The 7,500-nt window shown below is 48.0% G+C and overlaps 1 protein-coding gene across 1 annotated transcript in view; it reads left to right on the top strand.

Annotated features, from left to right (window-relative positions):
* The first annotated feature begins 6,944 nt into the window (after positions 1-6,944).
* LOC125033009 overlaps positions 6,945-7,500 on the top strand; it is an 11,066-nt gene continuing 10,510 nt past the window's right edge. The window contains exon 1 of the mRNA XM_047624458.1: positions 6,945-7,500. This exon is cut by the window's right edge and continues 874 nt beyond it. The gene's annotated coding sequence lies outside the window, so the exon portion shown is untranslated.

Here is a 7,500-nt window from a genome sequence, read left to right as displayed (position 1 = left end):
TTGATTGCAAAAGCTTGTCGGTGGATGCAGACTAATGACGAATCTGCATCCATTAGCACTTGCTAGTTTCCTTGTGATTTTTTTTTTATTTTTTTTTTTATTATAGGAATCGGTAAAGAGATTAGGAGGCAGGTTGTAAGCTACTGATGAAAGGGCATCTAGCAATACTCGTTGAGCTTTTGGAATCGGCAAATGCAATCGGGTGAGATAAATAAAAAAAACAAAAACAAAAAAACAAGCAGGAAGTAAGATGTAATAAGGAAAAGAAACAGCTGATAGCACTCGTTCCTTGTAGGGTTTGGGCATCACGAGATTCGGTAAGTTAAGAGAAAAATCAAGCAAGCTGTATTCTAGTGTGCAAATAGCATCCAAAGAACACGCGTTGATTTTCCCTGTTAAGCTTCAAGAAATCGGTAAATTCGATCAGTAAAGAGAAAGACAAGCAAACAGGCTGTAACATATTCGAGAGTCGAGCTTTGGTTTCGTCGTTTTCTTTCTTTCTTTCTTTCTTTCTTTCTTTTTTCTCTTTGTATATTCTTCCGAGAAGTGCGGCCAGTGTTTGTGCACAAGGCTGAGGCCACACTTGCTCATCGCGTTCGACAGAGGCTGCATTCAGGCCGGAGATATGCGGGAATGGAAAAATAAACGCCGGAATTCCTGTGCATATGAACGAATCAACTTTCTTCGTTGGCGTAACATTTTCTTGTTTTCTTCTCTCTCTCTCTCTCTTTTCTTTTCTTTTCTTTTTTTCTTGGACGTCGTCGCTGTTGGTTGCCTCGGTAGCTTAGCGGAGGGAAACGATTGTCCCTTTCCACTTAAATGGGTATTGGAGCGAGCGAGTGTGCTCCTTGCGACGTCTGCAAAGAAAGCCCAGTAAGTTTGCAGACTTTTACGACCCCCCCCCCCCCCTCCTCCCCTCACTTTATACGCCGAGTGCCAGTGCCATAAACGAACGACCCGAGGAGTGATGGCTCTTAGCGCAAATGTGAATGTAACTTGGCCTTTTCATTTTATTATGTTGGATACTTTCGTGTATTCAGTACATTAATTGATAATGTATTTTGTATGCATGAATGACTGTTTATTTCACTTGAGAAGGTGATGATGATTATGCAACATGGTATTCATTTAATTTTTTTTTAATGATATATTTTTATTGTGTTGTCTGTATGTGGTGTGAATCGTATCCCATATATCAATTTGAATGTTAAGCCCTCGCCAAGTTCCTCCTCCCTGCGAGAGAGCATTGCCTAAGTATGTAAGTACATAAGTACCTCTATAAGTATGTGGGACGGCACCTGGCTGAGGAGACCCGGTCCTGTTTACGCTAGCGTGGAGCACAACAAACAAAAGGCCTTTAAGTTACATTTCACTACGAGGGAGAGCTATGCCGACGCCTTCATGTCGGAGTTCGGGATCTTTATAGCGCTCTCTGCTGCGACGGGTGGAAGCGAGAGCCGGGGGAGATTTGATCTTGTTGGAGACCAGTTAAATGGGGGGTAAGTTTCTGTCGGTTGAGATTCGGTGCGTGTTTTTTTTTTTGTTTTTTGTTTTTTAAGGGGGGGGGGGGGAGGGCGTACAAGGTCCTCTGATGAGATTATGGATTTGAGACGACTCTTCGCGTGAGATTGCTGAAGGATAGACGGTATATTGTTTCCTGGTTTAGGCGAGAAGGGTTATGGATAACTTCAATATAAGAGAGACGAGGGAGATTGGGGAACGGGGGGGAGGGAGGGAATCCAAGCGTAGAAATCTCGACGGGGCATCGCTCGTAAACGGATCTCTCTCGCCCTGATGCCAGTGCGGCGTCGGGCGTCGTCCGGCTCAGAGATGGCGTAAGCATGTGTTTGGCTCGTCTATCGCGAAAGGGATGGCCCAGTGACGCGGGGGTGACACGTGGGGTTGTTTATCGTCCAAACACGGCCATGATCAAGGTGGAGACGGCCTCCTCCCCCCTCTCCTCTCCTCTCCTCCCTTCTCCTCCTTCCCCTCTTCCCCTCTCCTCGTCTCCTTGAATGATAGTGGCGTCTTTGTGGCGGCCTCTCTATCTTTCTCTACTCTCTCTCTCTTTCTCTACTCTCTCTCTCTTACTCTACTCTCTCTCTCTTACTCTACTCTCTCTCTCTTACTCTACTCTCTCTCTCTTACTTTATTCTCTCTCTCTTACTTTACTCTCTCTCTCTTTCTCTACTCTCTCTCTCTTTCTCTACTCTCTCTCTCTTTCTCTACTCTCTCTCTCTTTCTCTACTCTCTCTCTCTTTCTCTACTCTCTCTCTCTTCTCTCTCTCTCTCTCTTCTCTCTCTCTCTCTCTCTCTCTCTCTCTCTCTCTCTCTCTCTCTCTCTCTCTCTCTCTCTCTCTCCCTCCCTCTCTCTCCCTCTCCTCCCTCTCTCTCCCTCTCTCTCCCTCCCTCTCCCTCCCTCCCTCCCTCCCTCCCTCCCCCTTTCCTCCCTCCCTCCCTCCCCCCTCCAAGGCAATTCGCACAGAAGCCTCGCTCCTCGTGAAGCAACGGTGATCAGGGGATCGCGCGGAGTGGCGTCTCGGGCTTCGTTGATTCCCGAGAGCTTGGAGATTTCAGAATTTGGGCTCGGAATAGGAATTCGTCTTTCATCCCCAATGGGCTTTTTAAGACATATTATGCGCGTTGGAGGGAAGTGACGAGAGCGAGGGATATATATATATATATGTAGTTGTTATATAGAGAGACATTTTTTTTTCTGTTTTCTGTTTTTTTTTTTGGGGGGGGGGAGAGAGAGAGAGAGAAGAAAGAAAGAAAGATATATATATATATAGAGAGAGAGAGAGAGAGAAAGAGAGAGAGAGAGAGAGAGAGAGAGAGAGAGAGAGAGAGAGAGAGAGAGAGAGAGAGAGAGAGAGAGAGAGAGAGAGAAGGGGGGGGGGTAGGGGGAGAGGGAGGGTATGTGAAATCCCCCCCCTCAAAAAAAAAAAAATCGAATTTACCAGCCTGGGGCAGAGGAACACAACGAGGATAAAAGCCCAAATGAAGATATCTATATCTGGATGCATCAGCGCCGTCGACGACATAAGCTTTGGAGGGGGTGGGGGGGTGCGGGTATGTTACTGTAGGGTCGCTCTTTTTGCGTTGGATGGGAGGTTTTGCTGGGGCCCTGAGTGCCACGCGGGGGCGCTGAAGGAAGGGGGCGGCCCGGGGTGGGTGTAGGGGGTGAGGTGGGGGTCGGTGGGAGGGATGGGGGCAGGTGGAGGGGATTGGGGTGGAAAAGGTGGTCACTGGCTTCTTTCGCGTCTCTTCCTCATCATCATCACCATTATCATCATTATCATCATCATCATCATCATCATCATCATCATCATCATCATCATCATCACTCCTTCTCTTCCTTATCCTCTTCCCATTTCCCTTCTATTTCCCTTCCCTCACTCATGCACTCTTAATCTCCAAGTGTACTGCCATCTCTCTCCTTCATCTCTCTCCTTCCCTTTCTCTTCCTCCCCTTTCTCTTCCTCTTCGTTCCCTTCATTGTCTTCGGTTTTTTGTCACTCCTCCTTTCCTTCCCTCCCACTCATTCGCTATCCTTCGGCGTCGTGGCGATGTATTTGTGTATCCTGGCTTGCACTTCCTTCTCCCGGAACTGGCTGACACCCCCCCCCCCTCCCCTCGTCTCTCCACACACATGTTCTCTCGCTCTCTTTCTCTGTCTTTCTCTATCTAACTGGTTATCTTTCTCCCCCCCCCCTCTCTCTCTCTCTCTCTCTCTCTCTCTCTCTCTCTCTCTCTCTCTCTCTCTCTCTCTCTCTCTCTCTCTCTCTCTCTCTCTCTCGCGCTCTCACTCTTTCGCTCTCACTCTCTCACTCTCTCTCTCTCACTCTCTCACGCCCCCCCTCTCTCTCTCTCTCTCTCTCTCTCTCTCTCTCCTCTCTCTCTCTCTCTCTCTCTCTCTCTCTCTCTCTCTCTCTCTCTCTCTCTCTCTCCTTCTTTCACTTTCCCCTTCTCTTACACTCCCTCTCCTTCCCTTTCTTTATTTCCCTCTCCCTTACCCTTTTTTCCCCTCCTTCCATTCCTGTTCTTCCTCCCGCCTTCCCTTTCCTCTCTTTTTTGCTCCTTTTCCCGCCCTCCTCCCTCCGTCTCTCCTCGTCCTCCTTCCCTCTTCTCGCCCACCTCCTCTTCACACTCTTTTTTGTCCTCCTTTCCTTCCCCCCCACTTCCTTCCTGCCTCCTCCCCCCCCCCCCATCCCACCTTCATTCTCCCGGTTCTTGCCTTCTTGTTTTCATTCGCCCCCATCTTCTTAACTCTGGCTTAATCACTTTTAACCCCTTCTGCTTCTCCTGTGCTCTGTTTCGTCCCAGTCGGTCGTTTTCTTTCATTTCCTCCATCTTCTTTAAGTAGGTTTCATATCTCGGTATGCAAATAAGCCAACGCTGACCTTGTGATAATCGACGGGAGGATCTTATCTGGAGTTGATTAGGAATTATGAACGTAAGAGGTCAGCTCATGTTAGCGGCTCTCCCACGGGTGCTGCGTGGTGAAGAAACCCTCTCTCTTTCTTTCTTTCTTTCTTTCGTACTCTATTTCGTTGTATCTCTTTCTTTCTCTTTCTCTCTTTCTCTCTTTCTCTTTCTCTTTCTTTCTATCTTTCTCTTTCTCTCTTTCTCTCTTTCTCTCTTTCTCTTTCTTTCTATCTTTCTCTTTCTCTCTTTCTCTTTATCTTTCTCTTTCTCTTTCTCTTTCTCCTTCTCTTACTTTCTCTCTCTCTCTCTCTCTCTCTCTCTCTCTCTCTCTCTCTCTCTCTCTCTCTCTCTCTCTCTCTCTCTCTCTCTGTCTCTCTGTCTCTCACTCTCTCTTTATCTTTATCTTTATCTTTATCTTTCCCACGCACACATTCGCACATACTGATTTTGCTTTCTATTCTCTCTGGGTATTGGAGAGGGATGACGAACAGGTATCGGATTTAATGTTGTCGATGATAACACTTGGCTGACACATCTCCCCCTCCCTCCCTGCCTCCCTACCTCTCTGCCTCCTCCCTTCCCTCCCTCCCTGCCTCCCTCCCTCTCTCCCCCTCTCCCCTTCTCGTCGGTGTGGTTTTCTGTTGACTGGTGTCGATGTTGTTTCTTTTGTCTTGTGACCTCTTGATCTTTGTCCTAACCCTCTTTCATCTTCTTTTCTCCTCCCCCTTCTTACTCCTAATCCTACCCCTCGCTCTCCTTCCTCCTCCTCCTCCTCCTCCTCCTCTTCCCTCTCTTCCTCCTCTTCCTCCTCTTCCTCCTCTTCCTCCTCTTCCTCCTCTTCCTCCTCTTCCTCCTCTTCCTCCTCCCTTCGCTTTTTCTTCTTCCTCTTCCTCGTTTCCTCCCTCTTCCTCTTGCTCCCCCAAAAGGCAACTTCCCCGCGCCATGTGCTGTGCAGTGCCAACGTGCATTTCCAGACCGACACCTTCCCCCTGGCCTGTGTCATTGAACCATGTGACGAGCGAAAAGTCATGCCCCCCCCCCCCCCTCCTACGCTACAGGGATCGCTGTAAACAGACCCACGTGGTCCGAGAGTCTGGCATGTCTCAGCATGACTTGTCTCAGTGCCAGCAAACACCGATGTGTTCTCTTCCTGCCTCCCTCCAGCGCCGGCTTCCGCTCGAGTCCGAACGAGGGGGAGGGGGGTGTTGATTGGTACTTTTGCAAGTTGCATTGTGACGGTTCTTGTTGGTAATTGGTCGTTGGGGTCGCCGTCTCTGTGTGCTAGGTGGATAACGTTTCCATCATACTCGATAATTTTGAGAATGGAAATAAAAGTGGTGATTGTAATTTTTTTCAGGTCAGATACGTTGCAATGATTTTTTTTTTCTTACTATGAAAAGTAGACTCAAGAAATTTAACCGGAAGTGTCAGAGCGATTCCAGCGAGACCTCTTTCTTGCACAATGCAACGAGTGTTGAGCGTGGAAGGGGGGGGGGGGGTACGTGAGCGGTCGCGGAGGGAGGGAGAAGGGGGGAGGGGGGGGGGGGGGGAGGGGGGATAACGTTCCACTTGCAAGACGGCCAGATGTCGTTTTTTACTGTAGTTTTCAGTTTTTATCGTTTTATTTCTTTATTGATAATTTTTTATTTAAATTTCGTAAGCATCAAATTGGAAATTATCCTTGGTTTGGTTTTTAAGCCTCGGGCCTAGGTATTTTCGTGGGGGATCTGTCGTTTCGAAGGCCGTCGCTCTCTGCGTAGCCCTTCATGCATCATTCGTAATCGTAGTGAAGTTCCTATCAAGAAAGCAGGGCTAACGGTGAGGGGAATATGAGGGCCAGAGGACGCGTCGGGAGTGTAGGTGGGAGAGGAAGGTGAGGGGAAAGGCGGTAATTGAGGGGAGGCGATACGGCCAGCGCGCACCGGGACAATGTCATCGTTTTCTTCCCCTCGGAGGCGTGGCTTACAAGTCCTTCCACGCCCCCTCTCTGTCGCTCTCTCTCTCTCTATCTCTCTGTCTCTGTCTCTGTCTCTCTCTGTCTCTCTCTGTCTCTCTCTCTCTGTCTCTCTGTCTCTCTGTCTCTGTCTCTGTCTCTGTCTCTGTCTCTCTCTCTCTCTCTCTCTCTCTCTCTCTCTCTCTCTCTCTCTCTCTCTCTCTCTCTCTCTCTCTCTCTCTCTCTCTCTCTCTCTCTCTCTGTCTCTGTCTCTGTCTCTGTCTCTGTCTCTATCTCTCTCTCTTCCTCTCTTCCGCCTTCATCTCCCCTCGGAGGCGTGGCTTACAAGTCCTCCCACGCCCCCTCTCTGTCTCTGTTTTGTGGATTCTTCGGAATACTTGTGCTTCTTCCTTCTCTTCTTGTTAAGTTTTCTAACTATAATGATGTTATCATTATTGTTATTATTATTTTGCTATTGTTATTGTTACTGTTACTGTTACTGTTTACTTTTATTGTTGTCTGGATGTTGCTGCCGTTGTGGTTTGTTGATATTATTGTTGGTCATTGTTATTATTGTTATTCATTATCATTATTATTTGTTATTCATCGTTGTTGTAATTATTATTGTGATGCTAAATATTGTAAATAGTATTTTTATTCCCATAGTATCATTGGCGTTAATGTTGTTACTCTTCTTGACTCATCACCGTTGTTGTTTACTTTCTCGTCCTCGTTGTCTGCCTGTTCACCACGGAAATTATATTTTATATTTGATTTTGAATATCTCGGACTCGGACTCCATCCCTGTGGCACGTAGGCTTCACGCCGGCATAGCGACGCCTCAGCACCTGCGACCCAGGGCATACGGCAGCGATTAGAAAAAAGAAAAGAAAAAAAAAAAAAACAGCGGTTGGCGGGGGGAAAAGTTTACTGTTGTGATAGTTACATTTCCGGTTGTGTGTGTTGCCACATGGTAGGCCCTTAATTTATGGGCGCGGGCTTTATCGTCTTCGCGAGGAGGAGCGAGAGAACCGGTTGTGAGGTGTAATCCAACGCCCGTGGCCGCGGTTGCTCGAGAAATCAAACCCGCTGTCGGGGCGAGGGCGTCGTCGTCGCACCCTGGCGGTTACGTAAGTCTC

This window comes from Penaeus chinensis, chromosome 15 (genome assembly GCF_019202785.1).
Source record: "Penaeus chinensis breed Huanghai No. 1 chromosome 15, ASM1920278v2, whole genome shotgun sequence".
NCBI lineage: Eukaryota > Metazoa > Arthropoda > Malacostraca > Decapoda > Penaeidae > Penaeus > Penaeus chinensis.
This window is presented reverse-complemented; position numbering and strand designations above follow the sequence as displayed.